We start from the raw sequence: 21,123 nt of genomic DNA, 5'->3' as shown, positions 1-21,123 counted from the left end.
CTGAGTGAGAAATTCTTGCCCACTGTAGTTCTTAGGGAGATAAAGTTCAGTGTGGAATTGTCTGTGGAATTCTCCAGGCAAGAATACTGGAGTGGGTTGCCATTCCCTCCTCCAAGGAATCTTCCTGACCCAGGGATTGAACCTGTGTCTCTTATGTCTCCTGCATTGACAGGTAGGTTCTTTACCACTAGCATCACCTGGGAAGCCCAGTCTCTATCATACTTGGTAGAAATAGTAACATTGATTATGAAGTGCTGCCCTAGACCTTACTGGGAATACTTTATTAGTACATGAGCTGAACTTCCTTCTGAAAATTTGAAAACTTCTCAATTCTGGACATGGTCTAACTTCAAGGAGTCTTAGACCAGTGTAGACCTGGATGGGGTGGTGCGCTGATGGGACTGTCTGTAGAATAGCGCAGAGCACAAGGAAAGGGGTGTGAGTGTGAGAAGGGCACAAGTGTGACCTGGCACCAAACTGGGTGTCTCATTCCACTCCCCTCCCACCTGACCTTGATGAACTGCATAACGTTTCTCAGGCTCCTCATGTGAAGTGAAGATGATGGCCATTATGCCAACTCAATCAGTGAATGCATGCAAAGTACTTGGTAAATTGCTTGGTACATCACAAACACTAGTGGTAGCTATTCTTATAATTATTGCACTCTGACATAGATTAAAATTACTCTTTTATAAAGGATACGGCATTAGAGCAAAACTCAGAAAACAAGGTAGTCAAACCTGCGTTGGTATTCCGAGAATTTCACAGAGAATAAAAAGGCTACCCAGTGTATTAATCTAAGCTGACCTTTTGTGCCTTTTTTAATCAGATTAAAGTACTTTTTCATTAAAATAGTTTTAGTTTGTTTTCATGTAATGTTCTTGATGGATTCCCCACCCCCCAGAAGTTCTAAGACAAAAACAAGAATAAAAGGGTTATTTCTTGTTTTCACCAATACAAGCTATTTCAGAGGAACAGGTGAGGATGGGAAGATTGGAGGAACGCAGTAAGGATGCTGTTCTCAGGACTGTAGGATTCAGCACTTTCTAATCCCTTCCACCCTTGGTGCGGTGGCTGTGGACAGGTGCCGTTCACTCCCAAGAGAACTTGCCGCTCGCTGGGAGTGTCGCTGGTGGATAACTTCACATGCCCTCCAATGACATCCATCACATGCGTGCCAAGACCTCTCTTCCTCCACGTGGCTGGCAGGTCCTAGTGCCAGCCCATTCCTGCGATCAACATGAGATTCCTTTAATGGGCACCTATCGCTGGGGTTGCTCTATTGTCCTGTCTGTCACTTTCTTAGAACTGCAGTCTGAAGCTCATTCAACCCCTCTTCTCTCGCACAGGTATCTGATCTGTCGTTGAATCTAAAGACTCTGCTTGCCAGTTGTGCTTTCTCCCCTCTTTTTAGTCAGAGGCAAGCCCCTCAAGTAAATATCTTGCTCATCTAATCACTTCTAATTCCAGCTTGGTGTTTGCTCCTTGAAGGACCCTAATTGACACAAAGGACCCTGACTTTATTTCCCAGAATCCCTTGCCTTGGGAGTTACGGATGCTATTGAGGTTTCGCCCCTGAGATGTTCTTGCAGAAGATTTGGAAAGGAGAAGGAAGAAGGAAGACATTAATCTCTGTGTAGCTGACAATTGAGCTTCAGCAGATTTGGTATTTTGCAATAACCCGACTCCACATTCCACTGTCGAATCACCAGGCTCATGGACGCAGGATGCTGACATTGTCACCTGCTGTGACAGGATTTCAGAGCTATGCAGCAGCATCTCTTTAGCGCCTGCCCTTCCAATTTTTCCAATAATTTCATAAGCACCCATTTTTTTTAAAAAAATTCTATTTCTTTCTGTTTAAAACACCTGAGGTGATTTTCATTTCTTGAACCAAATGCTGACTGATACAGCAAATGGATTTGCAAGTTGCAAGTTAACTTGTTTATGCTCAGGGAAAATATTTAATAAAAGCTGTTACCTACTAAGAGCTTCTCCAATGGCTCAGTGGTAAAGAATCCACCTGCAATGCAGGAGATGCAATTAGATCTCTGGGTTGGGAAGATCCTCTGGAGGAGGGCATGGCAACCGACTCTAGTATTCTTGCCTGGAGAATCCCATGGACAGAGGAGCCTGACTGGCTATACTCCATGGGGTCACAAAGAGTTGGACATGACTTAGTGACAAAGCAGGCATGCACACACATTACCTTCTAAAACTTGGAAGTGAGACTATATACCTACCAAACTACTAACTCAACAGGAAGGGATTATAAGGAAGTAGAGGATTCCTTTGTGCTGGCTGCTCCTCACAAAGTATTTCAAGAAAAATTGAGCTCCAGCAGGATTTGCCAGAGAGCAAGCAAGATGGAAGGGAAGAAGGCATCCAGGGATAAAGGTTTTCACTGTGTCAGAAAAAGCAACAAATATACACCTGACTTCCTTGAACCAATCCTTGAGATAATCCTTGTTTACATGGGCAAAAGTGTTTCCGTTTGAAAAATAAACTACATGGCCATCCTATTTATGCCCCAAATAGCTAGAGAGAGGGGACTATTGTTCAAAACATTTTTCAAAGATCTATTGAACTGAGATCATTTAGTTAAACAGTAAGTCAAGCAAAAGTAGCCCTCACTCACTAAGGATCAAATGAAGATGCTGCCTTTCGACTCAACTTAGTGTTTTAACAGGTTTTAGTGTGTGGGGCTATCAAACTGCGGACGTGAAACAGAGCCGGACCCTATGGTCCTTCCCACCGTGTCCTCTGCCTGACTTCTGTCTGTAGAAGAACTTTAGTCAAAGAAGATTAACGAGGGAAGTGAGAAAATGCAGAAACAAAGGCAAACAGGGAAGACCAAATAATAATAAAGCGGCCATTAAGCATAGTCAAGGACCTGTAGGTCCTTCTCAAGGGCTCTGGATAATATTCAGAGCCATGTCCTATGAGCTCTTATAGATACTGAAACCCTGATCAGGTGGAAGAAGTTAACTACATGATTACCAGACTGTAGCCTTGACCTAAGCTGCAACAATTCCAAGAGTTGGCCTCAAGGAAATGAGAACAAACTAATGCTGCAACTGAAGATTAACTGTACTTAAAACAATCAAGATGACGCTGGTCAGACCACCGCATTAGCAATTGCCCAGATGACTGTCACCTGACTCTGCTGTTTCTGCATGTAGCCCTCTCCCTCCCCGTATAAATGCTCTAACCCACTGATTGTCAGGATAGGGGGTCAAAGAGTTGGCCTTTGGACAAGCATTTGCCCTTCCCCCAGGTTGCCAGGATCCAAAATAAAGTGAAATTTCCTTTCCATCAACCTGGCCTCTTTATTGGATTTTCAGTGGCAAGCAGCTGGACCCTTCAGTTACAGAAGGCTGATGGGTATAACAACAAGCCGGGCTTAAGGTAATGTCTAGGAGAGAACTTGGGGAGGGCTTCTGGCATATGGAACTTGATGCAAATGGAGTTGTATTGCCAATGACATTATAAAACTGGTTTGCAGACCCGGCGGATTTTTAAGCAAGTCCTGGATCCTCCAAATTCTCACATATAGAATAAGCTGTAAAAGCAGTGTCATGGTGTCTTACTCTGCGGAAACTCCTTCAGATGTGAATGTGGTGAAGAAGGGAACAACAGGAGGAAACTCTCAATGTCAGTCAGCAAATGCAGAAGAAAATGGCCAGGAGAGTTTTTCTAACAGAACAGAGCCAGTGCAAAACCAAGTGGCTAATTCCCCCGCAGCTTAACACTCAGAAAACCTTTGGGGATAGGTGTAAACAAGCCCCATTTTATAGATGGAGAAACTAAAATTCAGACAGTTTGACTGATTTCTCTAGGTCTGCACAACTGACTGTGGAGATTTAAAGCAGGTTTCTCTGACTCTTGAACGGATGTTCTTTCCAGTGAGGTCAGCCATCTCTCTATCCAGGGAGCTTCAATCTGAGGATGCAGTTAATAATGTACCTGCTGGGTAGAAGCCTGCTTGCCTAACCTGCCCTGAACATTCATGGGATTCATTGCTCAGTCCACCAGGAGAGGAGAAGCGCTCCCATTACTTGATTTATTTGCCTTATTTCTGAACAGAATAAAGTACTCACTGCTGGCATGACTGGCCTCCTTATTTCATACCAGATTTGTTCTAAGTGACTTCAGGCTGTTTCCCAAAAAAGCCAGACTTAAAGGACAAAGATTTACCACCACACAAGTTATTCAAAAGAAATGTTTTAGGCTCTGACCACATTTAACCTCTATCTCTGAAAGCTACTGGGCAATTGAAAAGGACGAGGGGATCACTTTTCACTGGGTCTGAAGACCCTATTTTTAGCTACCTGAAAAAGGGACACTGTAACCTGCATCAACTCCAGGGGACATCTTTTAATGATCAAGAATATCAGTGACAAGACCAATACTTCTCTCCAAATGCCAGATTAATAATTGGACATGAACTTCCCTGGTGGCCCAGTGGTTAAGAATCCACCTGCCAATTTGAGGACACAAGTTTGATCCTTGGTCTGGGAAGATCCCACATTCTGTGGGGCAGCTAAGCCCGTGCACCACAGCTACTCAAGCCCTTGCATCTAGAGCCCATGCTCTGCAACAAGACAAACCACCACAATGAGAAGTGTGTGCTTTGCAACTAGAGTGTAGCCCCTGATCACCACAGCTAGGGAAAGCCTGCACAAAGCAACAAAGACCCAGCACAGCCAAAAAGATAGTTTAAAATTTTTTTTAAATAATTGTACAAAATTGTAGCACCCCTGCAACTCCTCTTCTAAAAATTAAAATGAAACTGATATCAAGCGATATTTTATTTATGTATCTCCTTGACTTTATAAGAAGTAATAAGGACTGTAGTTGACTCCTGAAAGGGGCAACCCAAACCTTTGTAAGGTCCCAAACCCAATCTGTCCCACTTCAGATGATGCCCACTTGCCAGTCTCTATCCCTTTTACAAATGATCTTTTTTTTTTTAAACTAAGAAAGGATGTTTTGAAGGCAGTTGAGCTTTCAGAACAGTAAATGGTAATATGATCTCAGAGCAGAAAGGTCATAAATCACACCCTGTGATAGGCTGGCCGCAGTACATCCTTAGTTCTTATGGAGAAGTCATAGTATAGCAGTGAATAACGGGTAGAACACACAGTGTTTTTCTTCAGAGTTCACAATGCGCCATTCGTTCTTTACTCACAAAGCATTCACCAAACTATGCGAAGGGCTCATTTGAGGCCCTTCTTTTAATGACCAAGAATATCAGTGACAAAGCCCATACTTATCTCCAAATGCCAGATTGGACACAAATTTGCAGGGACAGAGAACAAGGCACAAAGTGATTACACCCCAAGTAATCATTATTGCTTACCAACAGGAAAAAAAACAAACAAACAAAACAGAACACATTTGTGGGTACAGAGTCTAAAACTACTGGGTCAAAAGCCCACTATAAATACCAGCCCATTCTATCCCATCTATTGGGCATTTTTGCTAAAATCCAATAATGATCTGATGACAAATCTAACAAAGATCTTACACAAACCTGAGTGCATATGGAGCTTGTCAATATGCATACAAAATAAACCAGTGCACAAAAAGATAAGACCTTCATCATCTACCATCTTTTGGGGGTGATTCATAAAAATTAAATTAAATCTGTACTTTCCCTATTCACTGGCTTAGATTGTTAATAGGCTTGGATACATCTTGATTGGATCCTAAGCATAAGATGAAAACTGAGAAGACAGGTTTTGTCCATGTGAAATAGTTAATTTCAGGGGAGTGTCTTAAAAGGGGTTCCCAAACATAGTTGAGAATTTTGGGCAAAATGAGATAAATCTTACAAAGTTTTTTTTTTTTTTTTTTTTTTTTTTTAAGAATAGGAATACATTGAAGATATGAATTGCCAGAGGCCTGGAAGAGTTTATTCTGTCACTTCTCTCTGGTCACTGGTTCACTGCTTTTGTGTGCAAGGCAATCTCAAGAATGCCAAGCACCTTCTTGCAATGTCTCACTCTTAGGGTTGTCCTATGAAGCATATCTGCGGGTGTCTATTGGGCAGTCTATATCCCCTAAATGTATGCACACCCAAGATGAGACGATGAGAAAAGACATACCCCATCACCATCTTTCCTTCTGTTTCATTTCCTGCCTCCCTATTTCTTACAACCCTCCATGCTTGGCCAACACATCCTCCACCTCCATCCATATGGTGGTTGGGTGAATTTCCTCCTCTTCTTCAGTGGCCCTCAGATTCTTCCAGCAGATGAATTCTCTTTGCCCACTCCAGAGATCATTTTATCAACAAGGGGAAGATTGAGCTGGAGCAGCCAAGGGACTCTGGAAGCCTGTATACAAGTGTTTGAGATGAAACATCCTCAGTACAATGCGGGGACACTTCTGGTGGCGGTGACCAGGGATCCATGCCCTGCCAGCCACTGTGCTACAGAATGCAGCCCCTTTCCCCTCCCGGGAGGTGGAGAGAGTGAGCAGATGGGGAATTCCAGCTCCTTCCTTTTAATCTTCCATTATTTCTTCAACCTGTTTCCCAAACTTCAGGAGGTGAGAGAGGGCTGCTGAGTGGACTAAAGGAGGAGAGACCCACACCCTGCCACTCAGCACACAGGGCCATTCCCCTCTCCTCTTTACACCTCCCCTCAAGAGCCTTACCTTGCTTCTCCAAACCCCCTTCTCTGCTTGAGAAAATGGAGCTCCTTTAGTTATACCAGGAGTAGATAGCTGAGGCTGGGGAGCCACCTTAGACCCCCACGGAGCCTGGTTTTATTAGTTTGCTGTTACTCCTAACACTCTTTTGTGCCCTGAGATGGTGCAAGTACAAGGTGCAAGTCCCTCAGGAATGAGTATGTGGTGCTGGTTTAGTCACTCAGTCATTTCTGACTCATGATCCCACGGACTGTAGCCCACCAGGCTCCTCTGTCCATGGGATTTCCCAGGCAAGAATACGGGAGTGGGTATTCATTTCCTTCGCCATGGGATCCTTCCCACCCAGGGATCGGATCTACCTCTCTTGCATCTCCTGCATTGCAGGCAGGTTCTTTAGTACTGAGCCAGCAGGGCAGCCCCGAGGGATAAGCGTCAGTACCTGCTTATTCTAGCATCTTTCTAAATGACTGGAAGACAGCTAAGAGGGAAGGGGCCAAGATTTCCAGTGTCTGGACATTCATCAGGGCTCTAAGAAAACAAACCGAAAAAGATGGATCAGAGAAAGGACTTAAAAAACAGGATACCAGAACAAAGAAGTTTGGGATGACTTTTAACAGAGGTACATGTGAAGTAAATGCTTTGGGATAAGAATAAATCCAGATTGGAATCAAGAATTAAGAGCTGGAGCTACTAGTAAAAAATGAGCTCCATGAAGACTGCTGAGTTGGGGCATTAAGATTTATTACGCACGTGCGTCACACACACAGATACACAAAACTCCAGAGAGGTGGGTACTATTTTTATTATTCAGTTTAACACACTGAGGTACAAAGAAATTAAGTAACTTGGCCAGTGTCACACAGCTAGTAAATAACAGTGTGTGTTAGCCTCTCAGTCATGTCCGACTCTTTGCAACCCCATTAACTTAGCATCTGTATTAGTGCATCTTTTTTCCTGAAACATTTAAAAGTAATTTTTGTGGCAGTTTGAAATGGAGCTGGACACTATAGACCCTCTCATCCTCCCCTCCACACACACACACATCATGTTCCCCACCGACCTTTTGTCTGTGGAAAACTTTAGCCAAACAATAAGTTTAATCAGAGAAGTGAGAAAATTTAGAAACAAAGGTAAACAGTCAAACAAGACTAAATAATAATAGTTCAGCCCTTAAGCATGGAGAAGGCAATGGCACCCCCACTTCAGTACTCTTGCCTGGAAAATCCCACGGACGGAGGAACCTGGTAGGCTGCAGTCCATTGGATTGCAAAGAGTCCGACACCACGGAGTGAAGTGAGGAGACCAGACTATACAAATGATATAAGCTGCCACAAATCTGAGAACTGGCCTCAAAGAAATGGGAATAAACCAACCCTGGAACCAAAGACTAACTGTACTGAACACAATCAAGTTGAGGTTGATCAGACCACTGCATGAGTAATTTCAAGGTGACTGTCAGAGCTAACATGCTATATTTCTGCAAGAAGCCCCACCATCTGGATTGTCAGCACCTAAGTCAGCCTTTGGGTAGGAGTCCCACCCTCTCCACAGCCCCATCACCCCCATGTTGCTGGCCTCCAAAATAAAGCAAACTTTCCTTTCCACCAACCTTGCCCTTTTGTTGGATTCAGAGAGGTGGGCAGCCAGACCGCCCACTTCAGTACCCGTTTTTCAAGGCCCAAGGTGAGGCTGCACTCTCGCGATACCTGCCTCCCCGGGGTTTTCAGCGGTAGAGCGGCGGCCATGATGCTGGGCCGCGATGGTTGCAGGGAGCCTGCTTTTCCTGACTAGCTGACTAGCTGGCCCTGAGGGACGGATTTGGAGGGACGTACCTAGCACCTGCCGAAACCATTTGTTTCAGGGATCCTCCCTGTTTCTCCCCGGCTCGGCATTGGCTGCCAACTTCACGCTTTTCCTTGGTGGAACGGAAACAGGCATCTGGAAGAGCTGACGAGCCCCAGGACTAAGTCCATCGGTATGCACCTGGGAAAATACTCTTGAGCTCAAAGTACTATTTGGGCATTTTGCTAATTGGTCCTGATGTGTGTCTGACGTTGAGACCATTTACGAACAGGAAGTGCTATTGGGCATTCTTGCCAATTGGTTCTCACGTGTTAGGTGTGGGGAAACATTTGTGAGCACGAAGTGCTATTTGGGCATTTTGCCAATATATTCTGATCTTTGTATGCCATTGAGGACCATTTGTGATCACTGCGTGTCATTTGGATTTTTTTGCCAGTTGGTTCTGATGTATGTCTGACATCAGGGACCATTTGTATTGGGAAAATGTTTGTTTGGAGCTCCATATTGGTCATCCTTCCCCAGGATTTGTGATAGTTCTGTCTTCTGGTGTGTGAATGTATATTCCATTTGTGTGATTGGTATCTTTGTTGCCTTTTGTCAAAGGGGAAATTCAGAATCAGTGCATTAGAAAATTTTTGGCTATGAAATTATGGCTCAAGAAAAGGGTAGATGATTTTTTAACAATATATGGCAGCAATATTCTTTAGACTACAGAGAAAATTGGTTAAGATGAAACTCCTTTTTTGAAATTCTGAAATTGGTTCTTTTTGCATATGCAGTTAGAGAAAGATAGTTTGATAAAATACTGTTTTCAGAATTCTGACTCTGAGAGAACAAAAATATGCCTAAGAGATGGCTTGAACTGAACTCTTATCATGTCCTTGAAATACAAATACAGTTTACTTTGCCTGAGACTTCAGCTTTGGGTTAATTAGTAGAACTTCAAAAGATCTTTGGGTTCATTAAACACCTGCCTTGTACCATATTAAATTGTGCTATGAGGAAAAATGTATTTTTTGAGGTTATGGAATATGTTCTTAAGTTTGCCAATCAGAAAATGCTGGTATAATGTTCATGGACTTTCTTCTTGGTTTTGTTAAGGTTTCTTAAAGGTTAAAAATAGTAATGTATAATTAAAGATGCTAAAATGATAAAGGAAGCATTTGTGTGTAAAGTAAGTAGGGTGTGTAGGATATGCTGGCAAAAAAAGGTATAGACTGGAGATGTTTTTATTGAGGAAAAAAGTAGAATAATTTTGTTCTAAAGCTGATTGCTAATGCATGAGGAAAATAAGGGACAGATTAATATGAACCCAGAAAGTGATAAAAGGTTTGTGAAAAAGAAACTTTGGGAAAAGAATCTTTTACATTGCCAGGATTGATTAAGAATTTAATTAGATAAATTAATTTTGTTATTAATAGTAAGCTGGTTCAAGACTGGAATTTGGTTTTATTTCTCTGTGAAAAGAACAAAGTTTTCCTGGAGTATTGAACTGCTTTTGATAACAGATTGTAAGTTTCTTCTGTGGCTAACTTTGAGTATTCCAGAAGGCCCCTGAGGCATCTCAGAAGAAATATTAAAGTAACTGGGATTATTTGGTACATTAAATTACGTGGAGAACATTGTCAAATAAAAGTGATAAAAAGTCTTAGGTTATACTTTGTGGGTAAATGTCATTAATATAAATATTCTAAAAGTTATTAAACAAATACAGGTTTTTGATAACTTTCAGGTCATACTGCTGAACTGAGTAAAACATTTAAAAAGCTCGAATGGAAAGCTATTATTTTGCTTTTAACCATATTTTTGATGCCAGTGTTTAGAATGGAAAAAAAAAATTGTCTAGTGAAATTGTCACAGGATATAACTACTCACAGTGTATATCACTGAGGAGTACCCACGAAAAGGGAGATTTGAAATGGAGCAGAATGCTATGGTGCCCCCCCCCACCACATGTCCTCAGCCTGTCTATAGATGCCACACACCTCTCCTTACACTAAGGCATTCTTGTACACTACAACAGTATGATTTATCACACCTGAAATATTTTTATAGAAAGTGTCTAGTACCATCCATCGTCCAATACCCAATCCATATTCAAATAGCCCCAGTTGTTTTGAAAAAAGTTTATTTTTTATTTTTTTCATTTATTTTATTAGTTGGAGGCTAATTACTTTACAGCATTGCAGTGGTTTTTGTCATACATTGACATGAATTAGCCACGGATTTACATGTATTCCCCATCCCGGTCCCCCCTCCCACCTCCCTCTCTACCCTCTGGGTCTTCCCAGTGCACCAGGCCCGAGCACTTGTCTCATGCATCCAACCTGGGCTGGTGATCTGTTTCTCCCTAGATAATATACATGTTTCGATGCTGTTCTCTTGAAACATCCCACCCTCGCCTTCTCCCACAGAGTCCAAAAGTCTGTTCTATACATCTGTGATGAAAAAAGTTTTTTTTTTTTAATTAGAGGCAAAATTAAAATTCACACATTAATATTTCTAAGAAAAGCTGATCCATCTCATTTTTTCATGACATCAAATTTTTGAAAAGACCTGGCCAGTTGATATCTGGTTTTGTCTGAGTCTGCTCTGAAAAGACTGAACACGCTGTCCTTCAAAGGCAAAAATTCAAGTCGCTCTAACACTGAGTTCTCCCACTTTGCCTTCTGCCAGAACACACACCCTGCCCTTACATGGGAACTTCCTGTGGCCCCCTGCAGTCTACCATAATATTTACTATTTGTCTACATTCAGTAAGTTTCTGAATTTATCTTTATATGCTTACTAGTGTTATGAGTTCCTGCATAAGTCCTGGCACAGAGCAGACCCTCAGCATATGTTTCTAAATAAATAAGCTAAATTTCTCTTTTAACTCTTTTTAAAATTTCAGTATAAAAGCATTCAGAAAAGTGCATAAACTTTAAGTGAAGAGATTTAAGATCTTTCATGAACATACACCCTGGAACTGCCATCTGATCCAGATAAAAGCTATTTCCAGCCTGGCAGAAGGCATCCTCTTGCCTCTCCCAGTTACCATTCACAAAGGTAGCCATTGTCTGGATTTTTGTCATCATAGGTCAATTTAACCTTCTCGTAAACATATGGATAATAGAAGTTTTTCTTTGTGTGACTCTTTCACTCAAAAAAGTGTCTGCAGATTTATCCATATTGTTACATTGTTCGTCATAATTCAGAATTTGATATTCTTCAATGCTGTGTAATATTTCACTGTGTGAACAAACCTCAATCTGTTCGTTCATTGCTACTCTTTGGATTTATTTCCATTTTGGAGCTTTACGAAAAATGCTTCTAAAAACATTTTTCCATGTGCCTCTGTTGTATATATATCTAGTAGTGGGATTTATGGGTCATCATGAATGGATATATTCCTCTCTAGTAGATACTGCCAGACAATTTTCAAGATGTTTGTTCTTTAGTTTACACTTCCAAACATAGTGACTAGGAGTTGATGTCTTGCATGTGTTCTCCAGCACTGGCAGTGCTAGGCTTTTTAATTTTACCTGTTCTGGAGAGTGTGTGGCGGCATATCATTTGGCTTAGCTGTGTACTTTCCTGTTGTTACCTTTCTGTGTTCCTGTCGACTGTGGGTATATTCTCATTTGTGAAATGCCTGCCCAAGTTTTTTGTTGTTGAACGTTAGGTTGATAATGTTTTCCTTAATTAATGATTTGGAAAAGTCCTGAATGCAGCTAATTTCTTTTTCGGTGATTTGCCCATGCACTGTATCAGTGGTGTCTTATGGACTTTTAAGATAGTTTCCCGTTTTATTCTGGGAGCTTTATTGCTTTACCTTAATACATTTAGATTTGTGATCTACCTGAAATTTATTTTTTCCATTTAGATATCCAGTTTCTATATGTACCATTTATTGAAAAGAGATTCTAAACTCCAGCGGCAAAATCCTGTCATAAATCAGGAGACCACAAATATGTAGGCCTATTCCTAGGCTGTCTATTTTGTTCTTCTTGTATATCTGTCTACTGTTATAGTAACACCCCTCTGTCTTAATTACTGTAGCATTATGGTAAGACTTGAAACATGGTATTAAAAATCCTTCAGTTTTACTCTATTTAAAGTTCTTTTATACTCTTCTTGGTGCTCTGCATAGTCATATAAATTTTATAACTAGCTTCTTAATTTGTATAGAAATATCTGCTGGGATTTTGACTCAGATTTCATTAAATTTATGGATAAATTGGAGACAATTTGACATCATTACAATATTTAATATAATCACAAATGTTATCCACCACTCCATTTACTTGTGTCTTTTAAAATTTATTTCAGTAATGTTATATGATTTTATAAGTAAAATCTTGTAGATTTTTCTTTAGATTTATTTCTAGGCATTATTTTTGGTGTTTATTATAAGTGTATATTTTTAAATTTTCATCTTCTAATTGTTCCTAGTATATAGACATGAAATTTTATCTTGCCATCCTTAGATTATACCCAGCAACCTTCCTAAATTAATTTATTAAGTCTAATATGTTGCTTATTTTTTGTTATTTATATATATTATCTACATATAGCATGTCATCTGCAAATAATGTTTTATTTCTTCCTTTCCAATTTATTTTTTCATTATTTTCTTTGCTTTAATGCACTGGATAACACCTCCAGTAAAATAATGAATAAAAGTGGTGGTAGCAGAGATCCATGTCTTATTTCTGATCTCAGAGGCAAAGCTTTCGATATTTCATCAACACGAGATTTGCTATACATTTTTTAAAAATTATTTATTTATTTGGCTGCCTTGAGTCTTAGTTGTAGCACGTGGGATCTTCACTGCATCACTCGGGATGTTTCATTGCAGTGCAGATTCTCTAGTTGTGGTGCCTGGGTTTCAGCAGTTGGGCTTCAGTATTCGTGGTACATGGTCTTAGTTGCTCCTCAGCATGTGAGATATTAGTTCCCCAACCAGGGATTGAACCTGAATCCCCTGCATTGCAAGGCAGATTCTTAACCACTAGGCCACTGGGAAATCCCTGCTATAGGGTTTTTATAGATAACCTTTCCTTTGTCAGATTAAGGCAGCTCTTCTCTATTTCTCTTTTGCTAATAAGCATTTCTGTCATTGGTGAATGTGAATTATATTGCATATCTCATGCACTTAGGGCTTCCCAGGTGGCTCAGTGGTAAAGAATCCACCTGCAGTGCAGGAGATGTGGGTTTGATCCCTGACTTGGGAAGATCACCTGGAGAAGGAAATGGCAACCCACTCCAGTATTCTTGCCTGGGAAATCCCATGGACAGAGGAGCCTGGAGGGCTACAGTCCATGGAGTTTCAAAGAATTTGACACAGCTTAGTGACTAAACAACAATCTCATGCACTTACTGAGATAATCATATTATCTACCCTAGTTTTCGATTTATTCAGTGAACTAATATTTAATTTTCAAATCCTAAACCAACCTTGCATTCCTGAAATAATCCCAACCCAGATGAGATGTTTTATCCTTTTTATGTGTCACTAGGTTCTAGTTGCTAATATTTTGTTTAGGACTTTCATGTCTGAGTTAATGAAAGAGATGAAAAACAATGCTTTTCTTCTAATGTATTTGTTTAAGTGTGTTATTAAGGCTATGCCACCCTCATAAAACAGGTTGGGAACAGGTTGGGAAGCATACCTTGTTTTTCTACTTTTTTATGCATGCTCACTTCTCAAAATCAGAAGTCCGTTTCCCCCTGGGTTTTTGGTATTTTAAATCTTGTCTACCTTCAGTTCAGTTCAGTCGCTCAGTCGTGTCTGACTCTTTGTGACCCCATGAATCGCAGCATGCCAGGCCTCCCTGTCCAACACCAACTCCTGGAGTTTACTCAAACCCATGTCCATCAGGTTGGTGATGCCATCCAATCATCTCATCTTCTGTCGTCCCCTTCTCCTCCTGCCCCCAATCCCTCCCAGCATCAGGGTCTTTTCCCATGAGTCAACTCTTTGCATGAGGTGGCCAAAGTACTGGAGTTTCAGCTTCAGCATCAGTCCTTCCAATGAACACGCAGGACTGATCTCCTTTAGGATGAACTGGTTGGATCGCCTTGCAGTCTAAGGGACTGTCAAGAGTCTTCTCCAAAACCATAGTTCAAAAGCATCAGTTTTTCGGTGTTCAGCTTTCTTCACAGCCCAACTCTCACATCCATACATGACCACTGGAAAAACCATAGCCTTGACTAGACGGACCTTTGTTGGCAAAGTAATGTCTCTGCTTTTTAATATGCTGTCTAGGTTAGTTATAACTTTCTTTCCAAGGAGTAAGTGTCCTTTAATTTCATGGCTGCAATCACCATCTGCAGTGATTTTGGAGCCCGAAAAATTAAAGTCTGACACTGTTTCCACTGTTTCCCCATCTATTTCCCATGAAGTGATGGGACCAGATACTATGATCTTAGTTTTCTGAATGTTAAGCTTTAAGCCAACTTGTTCAGTCTCCTCTTTCACTTTCATCAAGAGGCTTTTTAGTTCCTGTTCACTTTCTGCCATAAGGGTGGTGTCATCTGCATATCTGAGGTCATTGATATTTCTCCCAGCAATCTTGATTCCAGCTCGTGCTTCCTCCAGCACAGCGTTTCTCATGATGTACTCTGCATATAAGTTAAATAAGCAGGGTGACAGTATACGTACTCCTTTTCCTATTTGGAACCAGTCTGTTGTTCCATGACCAGTTCTTAGCTGTTGCTTCCTGACCTGCATACAGGTTTCTCAAGAGGCAGGGCAGGTGGTCTGGTATTCCCATCTCTTTCAGAATTTTCCACAGTTTATTGTGATCCACACAGTCGAAGGCTTTGGCATAGTCAATAAAGCAGAAATAGATGTTTTTCTGGAACTCTCTTGCTTTTTCGATGATCCAGCAGATGTTGGCAATTTGATCTTTGGTTCCTCTGCGTTTTCTAAAACCAGCTTGAACATCTGGAACTTCATGGTCACATATTGCTGAAAGCTGGCTTGGAGAATTTTGAGCATTACTTTACTAGCGTGTGAGATGAGTGCAATTGTGCGGTAGTTTGAGCATTCTTTGGGATTGCCTTTCTTAGGGACTGGAATGAAAACTGACATTTTCCAGTCCTGTGGTCACTGCTGAGTTTTCCAAATTTGCTGACATGTTGAGTGCAGCACTTTCACAGCATCATCTTTCAGGATTTGAAATAGCTCAACTGGAATTCCATCACATCCACTAGCTTTGTTCGTAGTGATGCTTTCTAAGGCCCACTTGACTTCACATTCCAGGATGTCTGGCTCTAGGTGAGTGATCACACCATCTTGATTATCTGGGTTGTGAAGATCTTTTTTGTATAGTTCTTCTGTGTATTCTTGCCACCTCTTCTTAATGTCTTCTGCTTCTGTTAGGTCCATACCATTTCTGTCCTTTATCGATCCCATCTTTGCATGAAATGTTCCCTTGGTATCTCTAATTTTCTTGAAGAGATCTCTAGTCTTTCCCACTCTGTTGTTTTCCTCTATCTTTGCACTGATCACTGAGGAGGGCTTTCTTATCTCTCCTGGCTATTCTGTGGAACTCTGCATTCAAATGGGAATACCTTTTCTTTTCTTCTTTGCTTTTTGCTTCTCTTCTTTTCACAGCTATTTGTAAGGCCTCCTTGGACAGCCATTTTGCCTTTTCATTTTCTTTTTTTGGGGGGATGGTCTTGATCCCTGTCTCCTGTACAATGTCACGAACCTCTATTCATAGTTCGTCAGACTCTCTTTCTATCAGATCTAGTCCGTTAAATCTATTTCTCACTTCCACTGTATCATAAGGGATTTGATTTAGGTCATACCTGAATGGTCTAGTGGTTTTCCTTACTTTCTTCAATTTCTGTCTGAATTTGGCAATAAGGAGTTCATGATCTGAGCCACAGTCAGCTCCTGGTCTTGTTTTTTGCTGATGCTATAGAGCTTCTCCATCTTTGTCTGCAAAGAATATAATCAATCTGATTTCGTTGTCGACCATCTGGTGATGTCCATGTGTAGAATCTTCTCTTGTGTTGTTGGAAGAGGGTGTTTACTATGACCAGTGCATTCTCTTGGCAAAATCTATTAGTCTTTGCCCTGCTTCATTCTGCACTCCAAGGCCAAATTTGCCTGTTACTGCAGGTGTTTCTTGACTTCCTACTTTTGCATTCCAGTCCCCTATAATGAAAAGGACATCTTTTTTGGGTGTTAGTTCTAAAAGGTCTTATAGGTCTTCATAGAACCATTCAACTTCAGCTTCTTCAGTGTTACTGGTTGGGGCATAGGCTTGGATTACTGTGATATTGAATGGTTTGCCTTGGAAACGAACAGAGATCATTCTGTCATTTTTGAGATTGCATCCAAGTACTGCATTTCGGACTCTTTTGTTGACCATGATGGCTACTCCATTTCTTCTAAGGGATTCCTGCCCACAGTAGTAGATATAATGGTCACCTGAGTTAAATTCACCCATCCCAGTCCATTTTAGTTCACTGATTCCTAGAATGTCGACTTTCACTCTTGCCATCTCCTGTTTGACCACTTCCATTTTGCCTTGATTCATGGACCAAACATTCCAGGTTCCTATGCAATACTGCTCTTTACAGGATCAGCCCTTGCTTCTATCACCAGTCACATCCACAACTGGGTATTGTTTTTGCTGTGGCTCCATCCCTTCATTCTTTCTGGAGTTATTTCTCCACTGATCTCCAGTAGCATATTGGGCACCTACCGACCTGGGGAGTTCCTCTTTCAGTATCCTATCATTTTGCCTTCTCATACTGTTCATGGGGTTCTCAAGGCAGGAATACTGAAGTGGTTTGCCATTCCCTTCTCCAGTGGACCACATTCTGTCAGACCTCCCCACCATGACCCGACCGTCTTGGGTGGCCCCCCACAGCATGGCTTAGTTTCACTGAGTTACACAAGGCTGTGGTCCTGTGATCAGATTGGCTAGTTTTCTGTGATTATGGTTTTAGTGTGCCTGCCCTCTGATGCCCTCTCACAATACCTACCGTCTCACTTGGGTTTCTCTTACCTTGGACGTGGGCTATCTTCACGGCTGCTCCAGCAAAGTGCAGCCGCTGCTCCTTACCTTGGACGAGGGGTATCTTCTCACGGCCACCCCTCCTGGCCTTGAACGTGGAGTAGCTCCTCCTGGACCTCCTGTGCCCATGCAGCCGCGGCTCCTTGGAGGTGGGATTGCTCCTCTTGGCCGCCACCCCGCCAGCAGGTGGGTGTAGCTCCTCTTGGCTGCCGCCCCTGACCTCGGGTGTAACAACCCTAAATTCCAATTTTATTTTTTCCTCACTTGCAAGTCTTTGCTCTCTGTGCTCTGTGACACATGTCTTCAAATGTTCTGAGAGGGAAAGTGGTGAATGTGGAATTCACATTATTAATCTGTTCCTTTCCTTTTAGTATCTTCTCCCTTCAAGATACTTGGCTGCCCTGGTTCCTCTATGATGGTTTCAACAGCGTTTTAAAGTCCAGCTTGTATAGGTGTTGCTCCCAGGAGCAAGCTATTTATTGTAGCCAAAAAAAGAAGAGCAATTCTTATCTTTAAGGTTGATGTCAGATTGGGTCAGCTCTCATTGTTCCTTCTTTGAATGAAAGACGACTACATGGCAGTATCCACAGAATGAGGTATGAGGAGCTATGAGATAGTGCTTGTGTGACCAGACTCTGCAGTCAAATGTGAGCTTGAGTTACAGCTGCACCACAACTAGCTGTGTGACTTTGCAGAACTTTTCTAAACCTCAGTATACTCATTTTAATATAGAGTAATAATACCGCCCATCTCACAGGCTCATTGCAAAGGCTTAGTGAAATAATACGTGAGGTGGTTTCCTAGTGCCTAGAGCATGGTAATCATACAAAGTTCTAGCTGACACTGCGTTAACATTCATTACTATTTGCACTGGTATGTATGCCCTTTTCAAAAATTATTTAGTTATTTAGCTGTGCTGGGTCTCAGTTGTGGCACACGGGATCTTCGATCTTCCTTGCAGCCTGTGAGACCTTTAGTTGTGGCATGTGAACTCAGTTGTGGCATATGGGATCTAATTGCCTGACCAATCCCAGGCCCCCTGAATTGGGAGCACAGAGTCTGAGCCACTGGGCCACCACAGAAGTCCCTGACATCTGTGCCCTTTTAATATTTCTCTTCTTCAAACATTTTTTAGTTGATCATTTACCCAAATGTAGAAAAAACTGGGTTTATATTTATGTGTCTTCATATAATAGATGCTCAGTTAATCAGTTAATAGATTCATTGAGTACATTTAATTCAGCATGTTGCTAGTGATGACTTACTTCAGTCCATTGATTCTAAAATAATGGTGATTTCTATCAGCAGCATTAAATCATGACCTTATCAGCTGCTTTTCCTTTAAGCCAAGTCTTACCTCAGTCCCTGAAACCGTGTTAAGCGGTCATCAGCCAATCTCACCTTCATCCTAAACAAAGACAGGAAAAACCCAATACTTAAAAGGAAAATGATGAAGTCCCAGTATCTCTAAGGGCAGAGCCACAGCCATGATGAAAAGAGAAGTAATTTTTCCCCATTGTGATTTCATATTCTGCTATCTTTAGGAAACATAAATGGTTGTAAATAGAATGATGAGTTTCATAGGTAGTCTGACAAAGGGACCCACAGACCATAACTGAAAAGGACATTCAGGTAGAAGGATCCAACTTTACTCTTGCCCATCCACCTGAGCTTATCATCACCCCAGCACTTGCAAAGTGTTATCATCCCCCTGGCTGGAGCCCAAGGCTCTGTGGAACCTGGAGTATGAGACCAGAGCACGGGATAGAAGGTGAGATCTCTTGTGGAAGAGATGGATTTTCCCAAAAGCTTGTCAGACTTCAGGGTTTAAGATGGCTGTACACTGTGGTCCTGAGAGTAGAAAGATCATTTTCACACATGAAGATGAGTCCTCACAGAGCAGTTCTAAACTTTACTAGGTTTGAAACATACAATTTGAGGGTCTTTGTTGGAAAAAATAATACAATGCTTAAGATACAAAAGTTGGTTTCAAAGATGATCATTTATTTAGAATGTGGAAGGAAATTACAACAGATTATGAATTTTAAAAAGCATTTAAAATAAATTTACTTACAACAAACATAGTAAATAAAATCTTTTGATTACTCGACACACCCCTTGAATAGTGTTTGCCCATAGTTTTTAGCTGTCCTCTGGGATTTTGCATTATTTCCTGTAGAAAGAATAAGATGATTCAGTTTTTCCTTTAGTAAGTAAAACTTTTTTTTTAATTGAGAGATTACAGATTTTCTATTAGCTTCGAAAAGTATTTTTGGTAAAATGCCAGTAGTATAATAACTGATCTTCCTCTTGGGTTATGCACTCTAGTTACCCACTCAAGTCACAGAGCTTCAGTGACTGTCTTCCAATTTAAGATAACTAAGCCAAAATACTGAGGGTGACAGAGAGCAAGAAATAACCTGTATCCTTGATGACATCATTGTCCCATTAACCATCGCCAGGGCTGCTTTATTTTAGTGTTTATTGTTTTGTGAAATAAAAAAAATTCACTTTATTGTTATAAAAAGAGAAAGTTTTGGTGATGTAGTATAATTTTTTAAAATTATTATCAGTTTTTGAAAACCAGTATCTTCTTTTCTTTCTTCTTTGAGCTATAGATTTGGGAGAAATTTCCAGGCTCATATCTGATCCAATAGGTCTCATATATTCATTTCTTTCCCCAACTGACTACATACTTATGGTCTGGACCCTGTATGAAGTCTTCTCATGACCTTGGGACCTGTTTCTTTGTGTGATGATTCTGGGTGACTCAGCATGTAGGGCTCTTCCTAGAAACCATTCCAATACCAAACAGCTGCTGGCAACTACACAGGAGCGTGAGTGCAACCACATAAATACTTTATATTGAAACACACGTCTGTGGTCCCTCCAGTGGCTCTGAACCAGAGGGGATGTGTGACAGATAATAAAATGGAATGCAGTACAGGGTGGTTCTTAATTGCTTGCAATTTAAAAAATCATACTTCTGTCAATTGCCCAAAAACATACAAGCCCTTGAACACATTGCTAGGACTGCTCCCAGGGTGTTATAAGGGGTCCATGTAAGTGAGAAAGGAGCTCAGTCTCCTTTAGCTTCTTGGCAAGTACACCCTTGCCAGGACACGGATACACTGTTGTATCCTAGTGGATCTTCCCTTGTGTGTAGCTAAGAAGTTCTGCCTCAGCTAGAATTTTATCTGTTGCCTTTTTTTACTTTGTATTTACTTTCCAAAATGCCATTCCTTGTTCGGCAAAGAAATGTACATGAAATTCATGCCTTAGTCTTGTGAAGGTGGAGCAGGAGGGAGCTGGGGGGCCTCTCCCCCACTTTGAGCTCCAGGCATCCAGAGGAGGAGTTACAGCCCACCAAGAGAACTACACCTAGGAACTGCTAGCACGGAAGGACTTCGGAAGAGCTGCCCATCTAGGAGGGTTGCTCACACCTCTCAGCAAGGCAAGGTTCCCAGGATGAAAGGGATTTGAGAGATAATAAGTGCGCCTGTCAGAAAGTCCCTTCTTCATCGTATCCCCACACAATTTCCCTGCGTCTGCCATTTGGCCCTCATGGTGTAGCCAAGATAAGAAACCCAGATTCCGAGGACACTTAACAAGGAGGGAAAAATGGAGCTATGGTTGCTGGTCT

Source organism: Odocoileus virginianus, chromosome 16 (genome assembly GCF_023699985.2).
Source record: "Odocoileus virginianus isolate 20LAN1187 ecotype Illinois chromosome 16, Ovbor_1.2, whole genome shotgun sequence".
Lineage (NCBI taxonomy): Eukaryota > Metazoa > Chordata > Mammalia > Artiodactyla > Cervidae > Odocoileus > Odocoileus virginianus.
This window is presented reverse-complemented; position numbering follows the sequence as displayed.